General features: G+C 52.2%; 1 long non-coding RNA gene across 1 annotated transcript; it reads left to right on the plus strand.

The window, feature by feature from the left end:
* Window positions 1–1,195: 1,195 nt before the first annotated feature.
* Window positions 1,196–9,883, plus strand: LOC134476340 (uncharacterized). The gene is made up of 3 exons (XR_010047881.1): window positions 1,196–1,618; window positions 7,423–7,484; window positions 8,792–9,883. It is a non-coding gene; the product is annotated as an uncharacterized LOC134476340 (long non-coding RNA).
* The last annotated feature ends 12,224 nt before the right edge of the window (window positions 9,884–22,107 follow it).

Genomic DNA, 22,107 nt, shown 5'->3' on the forward strand with positions numbered 1-22,107 from the left:
GGTCTCTCAGTGCGGCATCCACATCCCTGACAGCACCCAGTGCTGATCACCACCCTCACTTGTCAATGAAGAGACTGATGCTCCCAGAGATTCCCTTAAGGCCTTAGGGCTCAGGAGAGGCAAAACCAAGACAAAATCCAGAAGCTGAAGGACCCAGCATCTAGTGCTGGCTTTTGGCTGTCAGATACTAATTTCCCAACGGGTGACACAAGGCCTTCAGCTGTGCTCAACTCCTGAGGACCAGGGCGGCCCCAGGGGACGGAGAGCAGCACAGGGATGTGATCAAAGGTCTCGGGAGGCTGTGAGGTCACGCTACTCCAGGGACACTCTGAAGGAATGTGGCCCACATCACCTCTCCATCCTGCCCAGCGTCCTCTTGATGTGCTCAGGTTCAGAAAAGAGCAGAATGTGGACTCTGCTGTGAGAAACTTCGAGACCCAGAGCATGGGCTGCAACCCGGGGCAGCATCAGTGCCACCAGACAGCTGGTTAGGAGTGAGACCCTCTGGCCACCCACAGACTGACAGTCTATCCAAAGAGCCCCTGGGTCCATGTGCCCCTTAAAAGCAGGAGAAGCAGAAGGTGACCACACAAAGCCTCCCCACCCTAAAGCCACTGGCAAGCTCTATGCTCTTCTGGTTCGCTTGGGGACTGGGCGGCCAGCCTCCACCTGGGCGGGGGCTGGGTTCCCAGGTCGGTCCAGTCACGCAGCCCATTCGAGGTGGTCTCTGACGCCATTGTTCTGTGACCTGACACAATCTGTCCCTCCCGTGGACTCCCAAACCCATATACTCCTCAGGCTTGGCCGGCACCCTGGCCTCTGATTGTCAGCAAAAGCTCATCATTAATAACCCCTTGCTTCTCCCCTGGGCGAGGGCAGGGCTGGAGGCTTGTGGGAAGGGTGCACCCGCTGGCCCGAGCTTGTGTGAGTCCACGGCTCACACGGCCCTCACCTCCTGTGCTCCGGAGAGAAGGATGCACTTTCACTGGGGCCTGGGGTGGCTGTGTCCCTTGTGGGGACCCTGAGGGCTGAAAGCAGCCGGGCTGCGGCGATGCCCATCGCCACCCACGTCCTCGCTCACTGCAGGCTGAGCTCTCCGGGGTTGGGTGGAGGGGGTTTCTGTGGGGAGGGGCTCCAGCCGGTCGCTAGGAGACGGTTGGGCGGGAGTGGGCAGGAGCTGTGGGGCCCACACGCAGGGAGCCGGCGTGGAGCACACTCGCACACAGCCCGGCACCGCCGGGGGAAGGGGCCAGCCCGAAGGCGCACGCGCGGGTCTTGGCCAGGGCCGGGTCTGCTCCCAGGACTCCCACCCACCCGGGAGCCAGCGTCGCCCCTCTGTGCTGTGCTACCGGACGGAGAAGGAGCCCAGTCGCCAGGGCAACCGGGAAGCCCGCCGCGGCCCCCGATTAGGTGCCCGCCCCAGTTCCCTGGGCGCAGGGCGGTTCCGGGCTAAGGCGGGGTGCGGGCGCCCCCTGGTGGCGGGCGAGGGCTCCGCAGGGGGCGCGCTGTCGCTCTCCCTCCCGGTCCGCGGAGTCCGGCCGAGGCGCTGCCCGGGATGCGGGCGGAAGGTGCCTGCGCCTCCGCCTGCCCGTGCGCGGCCTCTCTCGTCTGCCTCCAGGTGAGCCGGGGCTGTGGGCTGAGACAGGTCATGGCTGAGGACGGTGAAGTCCTCGAATCCCTAAGGAAACGAGGGAGTTCTAGGGAGGCTGCCCAGCCGGGGGTGGGGGACAGCTTGGCTGGACTTTCTTACCCAAAGGGAACTTCGCAAAGGGGACTCAGACCTGGGCGGTTCCAGGCCACCGCCCAGCTGTCAGACCCTGGTGGTCATCCCAGCTGGACTCAGGCCTCTCTTGCCAGAGCCCCTGCGGCTGCTGAGTGAGGTGGCCCCTGTCGACTCCTCTGCAAAGCATCAAAGAGGCATAGAGAAGGAAGAGGACAGGCACTCTTACCCCGACGTCTGCTCCATGGCCACTTCGTTTGCTCCTCAGAACCCTGTGGAAGGAGGCCACAGTCGCAGACTCAGAGGCTCAAAGTGTTCAGTGACTTGGCCCTGGTTCGAAAGCTTGCTGAAGGTCAGGCTGGGTACTGGGCTCACTCGCCTGAGTGTGCAGGACTCATGGGGAGAAGACTCCCTGAAGGTGACCCCTGAGCTTCCGGAGGTTTCTGCTTCCCGAGATGTTGCTGGTGGCGTATGGCTGAGAGGCTGATGTGTGGCCACGTGGTGGGTTAGGAGCAGGACTGAGTCCAGGCCTGCCAGTGTCAACTCAGCAGCCTCAAACTGCCCACCACCCACTGTGTGGATTTCCCCTGCCCTGGTGATGGAGCCCTCACATGAGGCACCCTGCCCACATACTTCTCTACTGCATTCCTGTGCTCAGCATCCACACATGCCCTCGCCCACACCTCCATGTGGCTCCCTTCTGGAAGATGGGAAGATGGCTTGGGGCACCCTGCCCTGAACAAGGCAGGACCTGGTATGCACCTGCCCTCAGTGTCCCCAGCCACAAGCAGTGATGCCAAGGGAAGGCTGGCTGCCACTATCCTTTTTTCTCAGCCTCCCTGCCCGCACTCTGCCCCTGGGATGCCCTGGGTTCTTGGGAACCGTAAGGTCGTCTTTCTCTTGGTAACTTGGCTTGAAGGGCCAGGATCCCATGATACATGATGCATTGGTTATTCTTGTCTACAGCAAGGTCTCCTAATCTTCTCTCCAGCCTTCAACATACACTGTCACAGGGTCCCATGCTGCTGCTGCCCACCAAACTATCCTCTGTCAACAGCGGACTCTGAAGACAATCCCTGGCACATCTGTGACACCATCACCTTGTGCTTCAGTGAGCCAATGTGCTCATGCATACAACATGTGTCCACTGAGCAGGTCTCCCAGGCCACTGAGGTCCTCTTCTCAGGCATTTCCTGTGCTCTAGATACGTATAGCTGCTGTGGCCTTGGAGATAGTCACAGTCCCTGCATTTGGCCAGAAATGTGAGCAGGTGACCTTGAATTGTAGCTGACCAAACTCCCTGAAAAGGGGCGTCTGGGTGCCACTGTTATGACAAGTGCCTGTGGTCTTGTGTGTAGTTGACAGCTGCAGGCAAGGGTTTACTTTTGTCCCCATTCAGGGTGACACATTTGAGCCTCACATCTTCCTGTGCCTGAGACACTGTCACCTCCTTCCCACTTGGTGCTGCTTCTGCTTTTGAAGCTGCCACAGGGCGAGCCTTCTAGACCCTCAGGCTTTTTGCCAGGTCCAGCCAGGGTTGCTGGGAGCTTATCCTCTCTCCCCACCAGGGTTACCTCCATGCAGCACGGCTGTCCTTGTAAGTGGCTTCCCAGGCATGATTCCCTGTCCTGACGGGCGTAAGTAGCTCTGCTGTCAGGACCCTGAGTTACAGCACTGCCTTTAGCATCCTGTGAAGCTTGACCTCACCTTTGGAAATCTACCCCTTAATGAGTGACCCATCTCAGATTCTCCTGGGGTAAGCATGCGGTCTATTCCTGCCTGCTGAAATGTCGAAGACTCTGATGTCCTGGCTACAGATATTGACGCTGAGTGATGGTGGCTGCGCTGAATACCGACTCTTCTCCAGCACTCTGAAGACATGGCACCTCATAATCTGCCCGTAGTTTTAATGAGGAAGACTGATTTGAGTGTGTGAGCAAACTGTCAGGGCCCAAGTGATTTCTCAGAAGTAATTTGCTAGCAGGTGGTGTGGCCGGGGCCTGGCTCAGCTCGGAGCCACGCACTCATTCTCAGTGCCGCGCCTCGATCTGCTCCTCCGTCTGTGTCAGCCTCGGAGCATCCAAAGAGGAGACGAGCTTCCCTTCTGTCTACTCTAAGTCACAGAGGAGTCTGTGTAGTGGCTTTCTCTCCTTCCTGGTGTCAGATGTTGTTAGCAGTCCTTGGTTAGAGTTGTAGAGTTATTTCCAGTCAACCTGATCGTGTAATTATACCTTTCTCCAGCATGTTCATATGGTTGTCATTTTATTACCTAACGAATCTGGATGAAATGTATCTCTAGTGAATTTCAAACTAATTTACTGAGCTTGCTAAATAAGGGAAGGGAGTTGGGTCTCTAATCATCCACTAGTACTCCTGATTAATAGCAGTCTAGCAGCCTCTGTGTCCAGCTTTGGTCTCCATTTGTTCCAGTCATATACCTTGGGTAAGCTGCTCAGAGGCCAGAGGCAGAGGCAGAGGAAGAAGCTGAAATGGGTTCTGCAGTTCTGTGATACTCAGGTCCACGGATGACATGCACCATATGGGGCACAGAGAGCCACGCAGTGTTAGCCATGGGTAGTTTGGCTAGCTCTGAATGCAGTGGCCTCTGAGAATCACATTCACAGTGACAGTTAAGACAAATGGTGTGGGGCTATTTGAGATCTCCAAGTGTTTTGGAGTGAGCCAGGTTTACATGGGAACAGCTAGGGGTATTTTTGGGGTGTTAACAATCAATTTTCAGAAGTTCAACATGTGGTTCACACATCACTGTGCCCCAGGAACCTGCTGAGACAAAGCACGCATTCGCTTGAGCTGCCAGGGTCTGGTCCTTCTGTTATGTGGATGGCCAAGGAGAGAGACAATCATCCCTTACAATGAGAAATCCCAGCAGATCCAGGGACCGTGTGTCACAGCCTCACGGTGGCTTCCTTCCCCCACTGCAAGGTCACAAGCCACAGGGCAGATGGAACCTGTTCCTAGCCCGGTTCCAAGGTCCCACCGGTGAGGACTGATGCTGGCTAGACTCATGAGTACTGCCCCCAAATGCAGCACGCACAGTCCCTCTCTTTTTGATTCACGGGGCAAATCTCTCTTCATTGCAGAAGTGCTGGAAGTTACTGTTTAAACTTCAGTCACAGCTTCGTGTGAATAATGTGTTCAATGCATGTGGTCTCAGCTGCTGACCTGTGTTGGCTGCTGGTTTCTGGAGCTTCTCTGTGTGACAGATCTTAGTGTTTATTGCTCTTTTTTTTGAGCTGACTGCTCTGCCCACACTACTCAGGATAATAGTCTCAAGCAAATTTTATGGAATTTTGGGACCACACTACCAGAGAAATAAATCACTACCAGATTTACAGGAACACCAGATTGAGTCTTTACCAGGGAGGTCACTATGCTGGAGGGAATTTCCTAGACTAACCAGAGAAGTGGCAGGAGATTGCTGCTTAGATGGCAGTTGCAGGCCTATAATTGGTCCAAGTACAAATCCGTGGTTGGTGCAAGACTCCAGTACAGCCATAGATGTCAAAGCAACCATCCAGAAGGTGCAGGACTGAAACCAGGGAATTTTCTGGAAGCCTCGCCATGCAGGAGGTGGAGATGTTAACAGAAGGCCCAGGTCCCTCCTTCTCTGATCTCAGCCACCTCTTGGTGCCCCCTCCCTTCTTTGGAAAGGCAACGGTAGCATCTGAGTGGGGGGGGTGAGCTGCAACATGTTGGAGTGGATCAGAGGAGAGGAGCCCCAGGTAGAGAGCAGACAGGACACTGAGGACAAGTTTCCCCAGGCTAGGAAGTGGCAGGGGGCAAAGGAGAGTGAGGAGGAGGGCAGGGTGTGACAGCAGCGTCATGGTCCCCCCACTCCACCTGGTGTCTGGCTCCAAGGTAACCTTAGAAAACAGCATCCCCTCCAAAGTGGGAAGTGCTGGCTTCTAGGGGCCCTGCTTTGTGTGCAGAACAGGAGGCTTCTCGGGCTGAGCCCTTGGTGAGGGGCCTTGCTGGCATATTTTGGAGATGCTTCCACACTGCCAAAGGGGTGCCTTCCACTGGATCTCAGCCTCATGGAGAGGCATGAACAGCTTCTCAAGCATCAGCTGCGGTGCGCAGCTCAAAACAGATGAGTCCGTCGTGAATGTAAACAGATGTTCACTGGAACATGAGCTGCAGGTGCACCCACGGAGCACGCAGCTTTGCACCTTCCAGCGATGCCATGCCTTCTGGGACTGTCACCTGGTGTGACTAAAAGGAGGGACACCTGTGCTACTCTCAGAGTAACAAAGTTGGGAGCTTTGCAGGGCCCACTGGGAATCTTGCTGCTGATCTTACTATGAAATGGCAACTCTGGTGGCCGGCAGCGTGGTCAGTGTGGGCCTGGCCATCCTGCAGTGGCTCATGCTTCCAGGACTGTGGTGGCTTCCCACGACTGGCTTTTCAGTCTCACAGACTGATCATCCACCAGAGCTGGCAGGAAACGGGCAAAGACTTCACATCCACGGTGCAGCCTCTGACACTGCCTGCTCGGTTGCATGGCAGGGGAGGGTCAGCTGGAAAGTCATGCCGGGGCCCTCCCAGTGTGGGGCTGGCCAGAGCGGCCCATCGTTTCCTCCCTAGCCTTGGCCTGCTCTTCAGGGTCCGACACTCACCACAGTGCCCAGCATGGCCCAGTGCAAGCCTGGTTCCCTGCACAGGCTGGGTTCTTGCTCATTCCGGGGTTGATCTGGGAAGTTTTATCAGAAGGCAAAAACAGCCAGCCCAAAAACAGTGGTCAGGTTCAAGTGCCCACCACTTTGAAAAGCAGTTGGTGCCAAAGTTTGGTGTCTCTCTATCTCTGGCGAGTAATTAGGGCTCAGTGGGAAGCTCAGGTGGGCGAGCAGGGCCTTGAGAGCTGCAGCCCCACTAGGGAGGCTCACAGCCACTGCGCTGGGCTCTGAGGAGTGGCCTGACTCGCCTCTTCCCGCATCTTCACTTGCCTGTGTTCCTTCACAAAACCTTCCAGTAGAAAAATCAATTGTTGTAAAGTGTAGTCATTTCTTGTGAGGTTAAGAAAATCTTTGCAAAATCAGCTTCTGCCTCCAGAAGAAAATGCCCCATATTTGTGATTATTAAAGTCTTCTTTTAGGTTTTTCAATGAATATTAGCTTTTTTTCTTAAAGGTCTTGTATATTTTTTTGTCAGATTACTTTTATTTATTAAGAAGCAAGATATTTCTAGGGAAGCTGAGGCAGAAAAGTTGCTGCAAGTTTGAGGCCATCCTGGGCTACACAGTAAGATTCTTTAAAATAAAGAAGCTTCCAAATTTGAAATCATCAAATTTATAATGTAATTTGGGAGGTCATCAAATCTGATGTGTTTGGATCACATTTTTATGTCTTTACTTATTACTGAAGTCAGGATGTCTTTTTATAACTTCTTCTTTTAAAAAAATATAGTTTTATTAATGCCCATTTTCAAATAAGAATACATCCACAAATGTGTGTTTATGTATACAAATATATTCATATCAAATATATATATTTCCATCATATTTTCTAACTGCCTATAGATAATAATTAAAGATGTTGTTGATATTTATATGTTCATTTTATAATAGTTCTCTATTATAAAACCTAATGTCTCTCCTCCAGGTGGGAAATGGTACTGCCTGAACAATGAGTGTAACTTTGTGCTCTCTCATAATTTTGTCTTGTTTTCTTTACTGCATGAACTAGGACCTCCAGAACAGTGGTTCATTACAAAGGGACAGAAGAGCTCCTTGGTTCTCATTTTAATGGTAACTATCCTAATGCTCATTAAATTTAATGTTGTGATTAGTATTTTGAGATAGACACCTTAATTATGTTAAGAAAACATTGTTCTAATCTTAACTCATAGAGTACATTTTTTTTATTAGTAACAGGATTTTATGAAAAATCTTTTCCCACTTGTTGATGTAATTGTGTGTTTCTATTTGTTTTGGTTTTTTGAGACGTGGTAGCACTACGTAGTTTAGGCTGGCCTTGAACTTACTGTGTAGCCCAGGATGGCCTCAAACTTGCAGCAACCTTCCTGCCTCAGCTTCCCTAGTGAGATTACAAATGTGTACTATCACACCTGCCTTGTATGCGTCTATTCTTTTTTGTCTTGTTGATGTGATACTTTAATCATTGATGCTTTAATCATTGGGAATACAAACTAGTCCTTTGGCTTCATATCAAAACCTTACGGTGAGCTCTCAGCTGATACTCTACCCCTGAGTGGGACAGCAAGTATCTCCCCAGTTATGCAGCACACCCCATCTTTTCCTGCTGACCATGTGACTTTCTCTTCTGCCTAATGAGACTCTCAGCAATTTTCAGAGCTGGGCGACCAAATGTCTTGGCCCTCAGGGGATGGTCGTGGCTCCCACGTCCTGCCCTGTGAAGCCACTACTCTCAGAAGTATGCCAGGCTAGACGGTGAGTTCGAGTCACCCAGCTCTGCCAGCAGTACGACCTTGGTGGTGGGAACCACAGCTTGCAGGAATCCCATTCATTATTGCGGCTGCTGCTACAGGACCCTGGGAGATGCACCTGAAGGGGCCTCGGCCTGCAGAGGATCCAGGGGGTCTGGAAATAGAGGGAGAGACAGAGGAGATGAGAAAAAACTGAGGGAAGGGGAGGGAGGAGAGGGGGTGGCAGGTTGGGGAGAAAGGAGGGGTGGGGGAGCAGGAGATGGAAGGGCGGCTGCGGCTGTCCCCGACACTGAGCTCCCGGCATGACCCTCGTGGCTATTTTGGGATGCTGCTTCTTAGCTATTTGTGGACCTTGCAGACATATTCACTGTCTTGCATTTCTTGGGCTTCACTAGCCTGTAGTTACAGAATAAGTTCATGTTCTTTTTTAACTACTCAAACAGCTACTCTGCTTTCACAGGATTTCTTGGGGTGCAGCCTGTGTGTGTTTGGAAAGCCTTGCTCAAGGCCGTGCCCCTTTTCCCTCTGTCCTGAGCCACCTCGATGCCATGACCCCAAGCCGTCTGCAGGCCCAGCCCTTCTGGCTGCCCCAGTATCAGGAGAGAGGCACTCAGGGCCTGTTCCTCAGACTCTGTCCTTGATTCCCAGGTACAGCAGGATGGACGCCACTGCCAGAAGGCTCTCCTGAGAGTTGAAAAGAGGACCAGGCATGCAGCCTGGGGAGCTGACTAAGACATCAGTCTCCAAGTTCCCTCCCTGGGGACCTCCTGCCCTGGACTATCCTGCAGCTGTCACCTTGCTACCCCTGAGACGAGGTGGAGTGAACTTTCCCCACGCACACTGTGTGGCACATGTGCCTACAGGAAGGTAGTTTAAGTGCAGAAACAAATCTTCATTGTTCTGGAGCCAGAGGCTCAGTGGCAAAGGGTTTCTGTAGCTGGTTCCTTCTAGAGGCCCCCAGCATCACCAGGCCACTCCTGGCGTCTTCCACGTGCCTTATGCTGGTGGCAATGCTGCGCCCATCTCTGCCTCCCTCTGCATGTGGTCTCCACCACTGTGTCTCACATCTCCCTCTCTTCACCCTTCTAAAAGCACCAGGCCCCTCCTAAAGCCAATAGGTCTATCTCAAGAGCCTTAATTATATTTGAAAAAACTCTATTTGCCCAAACAGTGTCACATTCACAGATGCTGAGGGTTAGGACTGGGCATTATCTTATCTGCTCAGGTAAAGACAGAGGCCAGGCAGGTGGGGGAGCCAGACCGTGTGTTGGGTCATGGGGACCAAGGGCTGTGTCTGTGGGCAGGTGCCAGGGTGCAGCCCTTCAGACCCAACACAGCAGGGGTGCAGTCTTGGAGGTGGAGACACAGCCACTGGGGAGAGGGGAAGGTGGCTACTTCCCTGAGAGCCAGGTGGCAGGCAGCCAGGAGAGGGGTCTGTTGAGCTGTGAAGCCCCACACTCCCGTCTTCGGCAGCCTCTGCTGCGTGATCCTGATCTAACTCCAGGGACCCAAGTGCTGTGCGAAGGTGGATGACGGTGCAGCAGTCCATGCGAGGGGTTCCATGTAGTGAAGGGAAAGACTCCGGGCTTCTCACAGCCGGACCCCAAAGTCACAGTGAGGGCCACACCCTGAGAACACAGTCACAACTCATTCTGAGAATGCAGAATAGAAGCCCTGCTCTGAGGTCCCTAGGTCAGGTTTTCCTTACTGCTGCGACCTTGAAAAAAGTTCTAAACTGCTTTGGCTCTGCCTTCTCTGTGTACCGACATCTAACACTCACCCCCAAAGGATGTTCAGGCCAGCCCAAGAATGCAGTCCCCTCTGGCGTGAGCTGAGCAGCCTTGCCTGGCAGGCTCCTCAGGGCTCACTCAGGGCTCCTCAGGGAGGGGCTGGCACTGGGCTGCTTGATGAGGTCTGGGCTGGGTTTATTCAAAGAGCTGGGCTTCCTGGGCATTGCTGTCTCCCAGCCCCTGTTCACATAGCACACAAGCATTCTAGGAGAGACCCACAGAGGCTGTGCTGCCTTCTCTCCCTCAGCCTCCAAGTTGAAGGCTTGGAAACCCTAAAAACAGGAGGTCCCTCTATCCCAGGAAGAGAACACACCACCTTTGGATGAGGTAAATGTCTGAGAATTTGCGGCCATTTTCAAACCCAATTCATTCAGGAACTGGTTCAGGACAGGTCCCTTCCCACAGGATGGATGCGCCATGATCTATCCAACTCAATCGCTCCCGGTGTTTAGTCACATACATAGTGGTGAAGGGAAAGTCTTTGTGCCTGTTGTTCGCTTTCTGCCTGGCGAGGGGATGGCAGGGAGGGGAACTGCAGGATTGAAGAGAAGGAGCTTCCAGCCCACTCTTCAGTTCCACCAAGAAGCCTGCCAAGCCATTCAGGTTCTCGGTTCACACCCCACACCTCTCTGCATGTGCAGACCCATATCACCTGTGGAGGTGTTTGGGACCTGCACTAAAGGTTATTTTCACTTGCTTCCATTTCACCTTCACAATGCATAATCAAAATGCTTTCGCTTGAATGCAGATAGATTCACAGCTCTAAAAACAGCTTCCTGCTCTGCAGGGAAGGGTGCTTTCTTATTGCTCTGATGTGTCTGCACCCACAGGGCAAAGCAGAGGGGCCTGCAGGGCACACGGAGGGCTGGGCTTGGTTAGGGCCATGCATCTGCATGGGCCCCTTTGCGTGTGAGAGAAGCCCATACCCACTCTCAACAGCCCTACTTATGTCTTGATGTCCCTGAAAGTCACATTGCTTTGTGCCAAGTGTTACAGAAAATATATGACATTCAGGGTGGAGCTTTTTGAGCTGCATGTGACCCTTCCTAAATAAGGGACTGCTCAACTGAAGTTAATACTTTCCATTTTCTGCAAAAACGCCCTGACTGTCCTTGAGCGAGACTCTGAGGTGATCTGGAGGTGTGGCTCCTATTTGGGTGACTGTAATTGTGGCAAAGTCCCCTGGGACTGAATCGCTTAGATTATTGCTTCTAGAATCGACTGCCACTGGACATGAGCTTCAAAGCTGAATAACACCTGACTCTAAAACAGGCTGTGTGCTTTCGACTCCAAGTTCTCACAAGGTTCAAGGGAGACTGCCCTGATTGGTTCTCCTTTTGGAGGTAACTGGTGGCTCCACTGGAATGTGTCATCTTCTTAAACCCTTTCACAGCAACCTGGCAATGGAGGGTCCAACTAGAACTTGAGAGTTACTGGCCTAGAGTCTGCTCTGCTCTGTCACTCAGCCGATGGGTAGCTTCAGGAAAGGATTTCTGTTTTAATGTCTTTAGATGACCCATAAGCAATATGGAACAGAACATGACCAGTCCTGCAAGGTGTCACAGCTCTGAATCTGGTGCTGTGACAGATATCTTTAGGGTCTTTACTCTAAGACTCTGTTGTCTTAAAATGATACAGATATAGATTATAGAGCTATAGAGATACATGTGGATGCAGAGCAAAGGTATCATGATCTAGTGTAGACAATGAATCTAGAAGCGCGCCTTGACCAACGCCCTCCAGTGAGTGCAACCCTTTGGACTGCAAACATGGACTGATACAAATAGAGAAAACCAGCCCGTTGTTTTCCTTCCCTTTCCAGATATAAATGAGGAGACTGTGTGCCAGATTCTTGGCAAACAGTGTGGCCTCCTCCATGTGGGCAGCTATAATAAAACATCACAAGCTGGGTAGTTTACATGCACAGAAGTTCATTTCTCAAGCTCTAGAGGCTGCAGGAAACATGGATGTCAGGGCTCTGCCCTCTCCCCCACAGGGAGCGTCTTGCTGTGGAAGATTCAAATGTGATCTCTCCCTGGGGTCTCCCGTATCAGGGTGCAGATCCTGGTTGTGCCCTGTCCACTCTTTCACACCTTCACTGTGAGAGGTAAAGTTTCAGAGGGTGAATTTTAGGAAGGTATCACATGTATTTGGCCCAAATAGGGGTTTAAATGGCAAGATCTCCGAGAAGCAAATCCTTTGACAAAGGCTCAAGCACAGTGGATGACAGGGAGCTCAAGTGCAGAGCGGCACTAGAGAGAAGAGGCCAGCTGGGCTGCTAATCTGGGTGGCCTTGTGGCAGGGTCTGAAAGACACCCGAGCGTGGCTGTGTCCATGGATGACTGGCTGGGTCAGTGACCTCCCTAAAAATGGGGTTCACTGTGTAACACTGGAGGCCTAGAAGGAACAAAGAACAGACAGAGAGGGAAGGAAGTGCTGCTGGGCCCTTCTTGAATGCATGGAGCTTGTTTGATTTTGCTTTTGCCGCCACCTTTGCCTGAAGACATCAGATGCCAAACTTCAATCTTTGATTGTGGACTTGCAACCATGAGTCTTCAGGGAGCTTTGAGATGTTCACCTTTGGCCTAGGGCTGCATCCCTGTCCCTCTTGTGCTAAGGCTTTCAGCTTCTTGGGCTAGTTTCCTGGTCTCTCTAGTTTCCAGGAGACCATGCAGCATCTGGTGCCATAAGCCAATTGGCCAGCCCTCTCTTATGATAATGGCATGTGCATTCTCTGCGTGCTGGTCTCTAGAGCAGGGTATGTCAGCCAGTATCTTTCTACTCAGTCCAGCGGGAGACCCCTTAAAGAGACCCCAGAGCTGTTACAGGGTGTACTCCCCAGGAGAGTTAACTCTCCAGCATCTCCATACCCCCACACCCCATACCCACACTCCCTCCATGAGCCAAAGAGAAGCTGAGGCTGGAATGCTGCAAGGGATTATTGAGTGCATGATGGATGATGCAGGAGGATGTGACTAGAGGCTTTGACAGCATCTGCTCTTTCCGGCGCAACCTGGAATTCTGTTTTCGTTGTTTATTGTGCTATGGGAGCACAGGGAATGTATCCTGTGAGGGATTCTGTTCGTGCTAAGTTCATTTAGCAGTGCTTTAATGTTATTGTCAGGAAAACAGAGACCATATTGGCTTAAAAGGAAATGTTTTATTCAACAAGGTGCCAGAGGTATGAGAAATACACATGAAGATCTGACTGTGTTGAAAACATATGACAGCGAAGTATAATAGCATGTCTGTAATCCCAGCACTCTGGGAAGCTGAGACAGGAGGATCACAAGTTCAAACCTAGCCTGGGCAACTTAGCAAGTTAGAGACCCTGCCTAAAAAAAAAATTTAAAAGGCTAAGGATGTAGTTCAGTACAAAGGCCTGCCTTCAATCCCCAGCACAATCCATCAATTAACCAGTAAAAAAGAAATCACACGACAGTGAATGGGGTTACAGAGGTTGGGAGGAGGTTGTGGACAGAGCCCAGGTATAGAGGTGAGGACTTGTGTGGGGCTTGGATGCCTGTGCTACTCAGCTCTGAAGTACTGTGACAAAATATCCAAGGTACTCAACTCACAAGGCACCATGGCTCCCGGTTTTGGGGGGTGCGTGCAGGGTTCTGTTGCTTCAGACCGGAAGGCAGCTGTCACAGAGAGTGTGTGGTGGACACAAAGGAGCAAGGAGGAGCCAGGAGTCAGGGCCCCGTCAGCTTCATACTAGATTCAGGTCCTGAGCCCCAGCCCACCTGCCCAAGCTGGGGCTCAGAGGGACCCTTGGAACCAAGCAGGACTTGAGAGGATGCGGTTATTCTGACCTGTGCCTCAGCTCTGAGGTGGACACAGCATGGTGGACTGAGAGCAGGGCCAGAAGCAAACTCCAGCCTCGGTCTGCAGCTTTCTGCATGGCAGGCTGGCAGATGTTCATCCTGTTTCATAACAGAACTGTGCAGGCCAGCTTACCTTTGCTGCTGGATGCAGTCTGAGGAGGAACACGCAGGTCTGCAGGCGAGACAGAGCCTGGGGCACCATTCGGCTCAAAGAGGAAGCCCAACCCTGGGTGCATTCCTGAACTCATTAACTGGGGAAGGGAGCCCAGCCCAGTGGAGCCCTGGGCGGAGGCAGGGGCCCAGGCCCAGTTGCAGAACCTGCCGGAGGGGGCTCACCAGCCATACTTCCTCTGCCTGCTATGGACCTCTCCATGGCCCGGCCTGATGCCCCCAGACAGGGCTGAACATTCTGGGCCAGCTCTGGAGATGAGGTTTGACCAAGTGATCAGAAGGAATAGGCTAGCTGAGGGCTGCCTGCATGTGTGTGTGTGTGTGTGTGTGTGTGTGTGTGTGTGTGTGTGTGGAACCAGTCAGCTGGCAGAGAGGATTAGGGAAGACGCAAAGCTAATGTGACAGGCCACCCAGCCGAGAGCCAGCTGGGAGGGAGAGGTCTCACCGCCCACGCCCTTGCCCTCCTCTCCCAGAGGAGTTGGGAGAGTGGGGGAAGCACAGGGCAGGCAGGGTGACCAGGTGCCTGTGCCCGAGGATGGGCTGGGCCTGGCTCAGCACGCACGCATGCACGCAGTGGTTATTCTGCAGAAACTGCCTTTTACTTTGGGGGCTAATGCGTGGGAACTGGCTTTGAAAGACGGGCAGGACTTGAAATCTCTGAGAAGTGTTGAAGGTTATTCTCATTCCCTGTTGTGCACTGGGAAAGGGAAGGGCAGACAGAAATCGGGAAGAGACAGACACCTGGATTCTAATCCCGCGGGTTGTGAAGCCTTGAGCAAGCAAGCAGCCCTAGGATCTCCCCGCCTCCCCCAGGCTCTCTCCTGCCCTCCCTCACCCCTCCTCTGTCCTTTACTTGTGCTTTCTCTTCCTCTTCCCTCTCCCAACTCTAATCTTTCTCTCTCTTTTTTTCTTTCTTTCTTTCTTTCTTTCTTTCTTTCTTTCTTTCTTTCTTTCTCTCTTTGTTTTCCTGTCTTTCTGTCTGTCTGTCTCTCTCTCTCTCTCTGAGACAGGAATCTCACTATACAGCTCAGGCTCACCTCAGACTCATGGTGATCCTCCTGCTTTGGCCTTCTGAGTGCTGAGATTCCAGCAATCTGCCCTTGTGCGGGGCCTCTGAATGTTTTCTACTCTGTGAAAAGGGGCTGGTGACACCTTGAGCAGCACTGCTCCCTAAAAAGGTGTTTTGTATTGGACGTGAGAAAATTCAAGTACAATGATACTTCGTACTTTCTCGTTGGTTTGGACCATATTTTAGTGAACAGCCATGAATATATAACAAAAAGAGAAGGAAGGCTGGAGGGTGCCACAGTTTGTGAACCAAGTAGCTGACAGATGTCTGACACACAGAGCAGTGGGTCCGGCTGTGACAAAGGCGCTCTCGGGAGGTGCCTGGGGTGGGGTCCCTCTGTTGCTGAGGAGCAAAAGCCCCCTGCTAATACCATAAGTCCAAGTCAGAGTGTGGCCATGAAGGAGGCTTGATTCAGTGGTTTTGAAAGAGTGTTGGGGGCAGCGATGATGAGGTGAGTGTTGGGGAGCAAATCAAAGGGCCATTCTGAGCTGGGCATGGTGCACACTGCTGTAATCACAGCTCCTTGAGATGCTGAGGCAAAGGAATGGCCAGTTCAGAGACAACCTGGGTAATGTATTGAGAACATTTCTCAAAATAAAAAGTAAAAAGGGCAGTAGGTGGTCTTATCCTTGCCTTGTTGGATGAATAAAATTGAATTTAAAAAGCCAGTGCAAGTCGATTCTATGGAGTGGTTGTAAGAAGTGTACTTATAAAGCAATCCATCTTATTCAGACACCAAATGAGATCCTTATTTGTCCCAGGGAAGTAAGAGGATGGGAGGGCCTTAGAAACACAGCTGCTCCCTTCTTCTCTCAGATATGCAGAGGCACCAGGAGCTGCCCTGCTGGGCATCCTAGCCCTGGACCCCCAGGACGCCTGCCAGTGTTTTCACGCCTACTAGAATTTATGGAGACTGAGGCCAGTGTTGTGGATGCTACGTTCTAGGAGTCCTGAAGTAGGACACTGCTTTTGTTAGAAATGAGTTCCCAGATTCACACTGTTGGAAAGGATGCACTGAGGGAACAAGAGGACTCTGCAAGGCAAAGTTTGGAGTTTACTTCTGCAGAGGGGTACAGGTTCCCTCGGGCAGGAGGCTGTGGATATGCGGAGTGGCACGAAGAGGGTTTGAACCCTAACGCGCGGGAAGCAGTTGGCCTTTCCCCACTGGCTGGGGTGAAGGTGCGCAGTCCACCCCAATTGGCTAGTTTGAGCTGCGTGAGACTCTGAAGAGTCGACAGGGAGAGTGGGGGACAGAAAGTCCTGGGCTAATGATGAGCTATTTTTGGTCTGCAGTTATGCTTCCAACATGTAGCTGTTTCCAGTGATTTCAGTGTAGGGGTGGGGCCACCTAGGGTGACTATAGTCTAAGATGGAGGCTCTTCTGATTGTGTCTTTTCATAGAAAAGACAGTTGCAGTTTCTCACTCTTTAATAGGAAAAGGAAGGAGCCATTCAATGTTCTCCCCCGGCACAGTTTGGGCCTGGCAACCTCCCTGGTTGAACACAAGCTTCCTCTCCTCCCACTGTTCACAAGGCACCTCCCCCCCACAAAAGCACCTGAAATCTGCTGTGTGTCAGGAGTGTGTGTGGGGAGAGGGTCAGGGGGAGCTGCACCCTGCACCCTACAATCCGGGGAACTCCGGGTTTCTCATCTGTACATCAAAGGGGTTGACCACAGATATCATTGCTGTTGGAGCCCATGAGGCTGGCCCTGTGGACCTAGGAGGGGTCTCACACCAAAGCAAGTCAGCTTTACATCATTCACCCAAACCCTTCTTCCATTAAAGCATTCACTTCCCATGTTCAGGATTGGCCTGGTGGCACCCTGTGTTCTGGGGACCTCACCTACCAGGGTCATCAGCTGTGGCCATGTTACCTCTCAGTCCTGCCCGGGATGCAGGTGCACAGCTGGGGCCTCCTGGGGAGTGGGGCCACCTGTGGGGCCCCAGGAATAATCGCTGGACAGTTGGAACCACATCCCCTTGGTGGGCTTCTCCTCCTGTGCCAAGGCCACCATCCATGGTGACAGAGCCTGGAAATCCTGCTGGTGACATAAACTCTCAGTGCTAAGGTGCTTGGTGTCCCAGCTCCCCACACCCTGAGCTCCATGTCACAGGTGTTTGGCCAACGCAGACAGTGAGATAGTGAGCGTCTGAGAGACTCAGAGCCAGTCAGTGATGATGGAGATCTAAAACCAGGTCAGCTTCAGGGCAAAGACCGAGCTCTTGACCCTAACCCAACATCCTTTGAGGTAGCTATTATAACCTATTACAATGCAGAGTAACAAACTGAGATTTGGAATGTTCGAGAGACTTGCTGCAAAACCAGGAGGCAGCTGACTGGAATGGGAGCTTAGCTCTTCCCACTGATTTCTCCTCTAATCCTTATAGCAATCTTGGGCATTGGGCAGAAGAGTCCTTCTTCCATATCCTTGGGGTCCACTCAGGATTCAGCCAGTGTGGACTGAAATATTTAGAGAACCACTTGCATCTGTTCTGAACATGTGCAGACCTTTCTCTGATACTTCCTAAATCAGTACAGTGTAACAACAACTTACAGAGCATTTCACTGGTTTTGGTGTTTGAAGTCACCCAGGGATAGTGTGCTTGGATTGTGAGCAAGCACTGTGCCATTTGCGCAAGGGACTGCAGATCTGAGCTGTTGCATCTCCCAGATCACAAGGGACACTTGTCTCTGCCTCACAGGTCAGGAAGTCTCTGCTTAGACAACTCAGTCTGGGAGGCTACATGATTAGGAGGCGGCAACAAGAGGAAGTCTGTTCCTAAAATCTGCAAAATGCTTTATTTCATCCCGATACACAGTCTCATGCTGTCTCTGCACTCAGGGGTTCCATGCTTTCAAAGGTTCTGAACTTGAGTTGGTCCTGAAGGCCAAGCAGGAAGAGGAATTGGATGGGCAGGCAGTAAGCACAGGGCTTGAGAACCACTCTCTGCCAGGCTGGCTCCACCCTGGCCTAATCACATCAGGGCTAGCAGTGCAGGGACACATCCAGCTGAGGCCTGCACTGCTGGGCCTGGCCTGGGGCCAACCGTGGAGGACCAATCCTCGCTGGAGGAGGAGACTTGCTGGGGACTTTATGAATGGCAGGTGGGCGCTGGCTCAGCACAGACCCGGGAGGAGCAGGAGCTGCTGGGCCCTTGGCCTCAAAACCACCAGCGCCACTGGGTAAAGACTTCACTTGGTTTGGGTCATTTGATAATTTTAAAATTTAAAATAACTTTTAATTGACTTTTTAAAAGTTGTGAAGAATTCTTCACTCTCCACAACTGTTCTTGGTTTCTGTGTCCAGGCACAGAAGAGCTTTCCCTCAGCTGGGGTCTGAGGGAGATTGGAGAAAGGCTGGAGCACAGTGGGATTTGGCTGGGAGGGGTGGACAAGGGTCAGCAGGTGTCAGGAGTCAGTGCCATCCCATCCTGCAAAGCGTGATGCCGTGCTGGTCAGCCATGTCCCCTTATCACTTTTCCAGCCCAGCTTTGTGATTGTCAGTGTTGGACGGAGAACTGATAAGGGTGGGTGGCTGACACTCACAGCGTGGGAGCCCAGGTCCTGCAGTTGCAATGGAACAGCCTGCCATTCCTGCCATGTGCTGAGCAAGGGCAGGGCCCACTGGCCTGCACACCCTGCTGAGAACGCCAGTGCGGGGCGAGGCGGGGACCTGATCGAGATCTGCACTGGTGGAGGCAGCTACGCTTTACCTGCTAAGGGGTTTTCTCTGTTGTGTTTTCCTGCTGCTGTCTTATGGGAATCCCAAGACCTTGTACACATCAGGTGTGCTGTACCACCAGAGTGTACCCCAGCCGCCTGTTTTGAGGGTGCTCTCTGTGGTGAGATGGGATCTCCTGAGGAGGACTGTAGCTGGGTGGAAATTCTTGCTCCTGAGTTTTTCCTGAGCAGATGGAGCAGAAAAGATAGCTCCAGGGATTTTCAGTTAGAGGGATTCTTCTTAAAGAGAGAGAGCCCAGGAAATTCCCATCTGATACATGGGAGTCCTGGCCTGGACGTTTTCCTCATTCTCTTCCCACTAAATGTTTTGTCTTTTTCCGTGTCTAGGTTCTGAGTCTTAGGAGAACATTTTGTGGCACCAGCTTATATTACATTATGCTAAGGATGGCTGTGTATTTTATTATTGATTCAGATTGATCCTTTATAACTCATAATTGCTCATTTCACATGAAATTCAGTAAATTTCCCTCAGGTTGGCAAATTGCAGCAAATGAGTGGCATGTACCAAATTCCAGCTGTTCCTGAGGGTGAACACCAAGAGCTGCAGGTGAAAATCCTGGTGCTACCAACACTTTTCTCCCCTGGGGTGAACAGACAGTGGATGGCTCTGACCAGAGAAGTAGCAATTTACCTTTGCTACAGTTCTAGGGAGTGCAGGTAGCTTTGGGTTGATACAGTGTAGCCCGGTTGAGGCTCCATCAGAGTCCCTGGGCTCAGCGTGGACAGAAGTCTGTTCTGCAGCAACAACCCAACGTGGCGAGACTCCAGGCCTCCAGGTCCCAGGGCAGTGCTGCCCTGCCTGGCTGTCTGAGGGTGGCGGCTTGGACTTGGAAGAGACGGTACAGGATCCCAGTGCTCGGTGGGGTGGAACATATGGTTCTACCAGCACCAGAATGCCGGGCTGCTGGCCCTGGGTGAGTGCTCTCCCTCCCTCTGTGTGGTCTTCGATTGCCTCTCCTTATGCTTCAGTTTCCTTTTATATAAATGGGAACTTGGAGGCAACAAGGAGTGAATATCTCTGTGGGTCCTTGCTATTCTAGGAGGGCCATGGCCCCTGAGCGCTCTCAGAGGCTGTAGTTACAGGAGGCTCAGCACTTACTGTCAGCTCCAGGCCTGAGCAGAGCGAGGGGTGCACAGGGCCACAGGTAGAGCTCTGCAGCATGGAGGTGGGGGCCACAGCCAGGGTCCGTCACCTCCATCTGACAGATGAGGCTGCCTGGGTCTGTGGCTGCATGAAGCGATGCTGAGGTCCCTGGGGCCCGTGACGCTGTGAGGACAAATCCCTTGGGCTCAGGGCTGCAGCCAACACAGACTCTTTGCTGCCAATTTCACAGAGATGGTTAGGGCTAGGGTCAGAGCTAGGAGTTAGGGTTAGAGTTGGAGGATTAGGGTCAGAGCTAGGCGTTAGGACTAAGGTTGCAGGATTAGAGGTAGAGTTATGGTTAGGGTAAGGTAAGGGTTGGAGAGTGAGAGTTAGGGTTAGGAGTTAAGGTTAGGGTTAGCATTAGGGTTAGTGGTTTGTTTCCACAGTTCCTTGTAACTCCATTTCAGCAGAGTGAGTCTTTGGATTTTTCGAAGGCATACTTGGAAAGACAGAAATCAATCTTCTATTACCCTTGGATTGTAAGAATCTCAATGATTATCTATGACTTACTCGATCATCTCTGCCATGAATGTCTCCTCTTCCGTTGTCTCATTTGATCAACTTTCCCCATCTGACCTGGGTATTTTTGTTAACATCCCCAGGCTGTAGGTGACACCCCAGTTTATGTAGATGCTATAGTCACACAGCAGATGACAGCATCCAGATGTGCCAGTTCTGTGACTCTGAAGGCAAAGTGGATGACCACTGTGCTGTCCTTCCCAGAGCAAATTTTGGCTGTCTGTAGGATTGGGACTCAACATCTAAGGCTACCAGGTCTGATCCAGGAAACTCCTCACGAGGACACCTCCATGCATCTGCCTGATGGTCCTGGGAAGGAGACTGTGGGGATGACACATTACATAGGGAAGGAAACCCTATTCAGTGCTATCAACAGCAGAGGACCCATGACCGTGACAGGAAGGAGGAGAAGAGACCGGACTCCTTCCTGGCCACCAGGCAGGTGTGGGCAAGCTCAAGCAGGCTTGATTGACTATTCATCCCTGACCCTAGACCCTAGCACAAGATGTGGCACACAATAGGCTTGAAATCAATGTTTTCTGGATCAGTGCCTCAAAGGTCAGACACAGACACAATGCTCTCCCTCACAGCCTGTGTACTCAGCCCATACAGCTGCTTGGAAATCCAAATCCCCAAACAACCTCCTCAGGATGGGGAGTACCAGTCCTTTGTGGAGGTGCTTCTACCCCTGGCCTTTTCCTCTGAACGTGTCTTCCTCTGCAGGCCCCACTTCAGAGTCCACAGGGCTCCCTCAGCTCACACGGGTTTGGTGAACAGGTCCAGGACTATGCCCAGCCTCAGTGGCCCCATTGTTCAGATGTGGACTCTATTTCTGACCCTGCATGACCTCTCTTGGCCTAGGTACCTCCTCCCAGATCTCTGCACAGGGTCAGGAGGGGGATTGGGCTGGCATGAGCCACGGGCTGCAGAGGCCCAGCCAGGCATGCAGGCCCCTTCCTGCCCTGGGCCACTGCCTCATTGCCCATGAAAAGAAGGCTTATTTCTGACTGGAAACCGCAGGCAGTGGATTTTGGTGTGAGTAAGCAATTTTAGGAGCTTTAGGGGAAAGCAGGCTCATCTGGAGAGCATAGAACTGCACTGGGTTAGATTCAAAAGGAGGAGGGTGCTGAGGTTCTCACAGGGACTGGGCACGCAGCCTTGGCTCCAAATCCCACAGAAGAATGTCTTCATCTTTATGGATGGAGGAAGAGGTGCATGTTTGTGGAAAGAATGAGGGACAGCAAAGCCAGATCAGGAAATCCCTTTCATCCTGTATGTAGAGCCCAGCGGCGTGGACCTGGCCTCCGCCCATGGCGACCTCTTCATGAACTCTGTCACCTTGAGGTTTGTGGCCAGTGGAGAGCACAGCAGACACACAGCTGTTCCTTTCCCTTGCACACATGGTTCGCACATATTATGCCTTAGTCACTCTCTAACCACTTTCCAGATGAGGAGCCCAGGCTCATAGAAGCATTCATCCCTAGCCAGGTCCTGAAGGCATAGTCAGGCTTCTGCTCAAGTCATAACCATGCCCAGAAGCCCCGCTTGTCTCCATGACGGTGGGCACTGCAGCCATGGGGCACTTCTGTTCTCCAGATGATTCTGGTCCTTGGTAGGCTAGTGCGAGCCTCTAGAGGACAGAAGCATTGAGTCCCTCGGCACTGGACACTTGGCTCTGAGCACAGGTTGTCTGTGAGCAGA

This window comes from Cavia porcellus, unplaced genomic scaffold, assembly GCF_034190915.1.
Source record: "Cavia porcellus strain 051 isolate PalLab524CR breed Dunkin Hartley unplaced genomic scaffold, mCavPor4.1 scaffold_6, whole genome shotgun sequence".
Classification (NCBI taxonomy): Eukaryota; Metazoa; Chordata; class Mammalia; order Rodentia; family Caviidae; genus Cavia; species Cavia porcellus.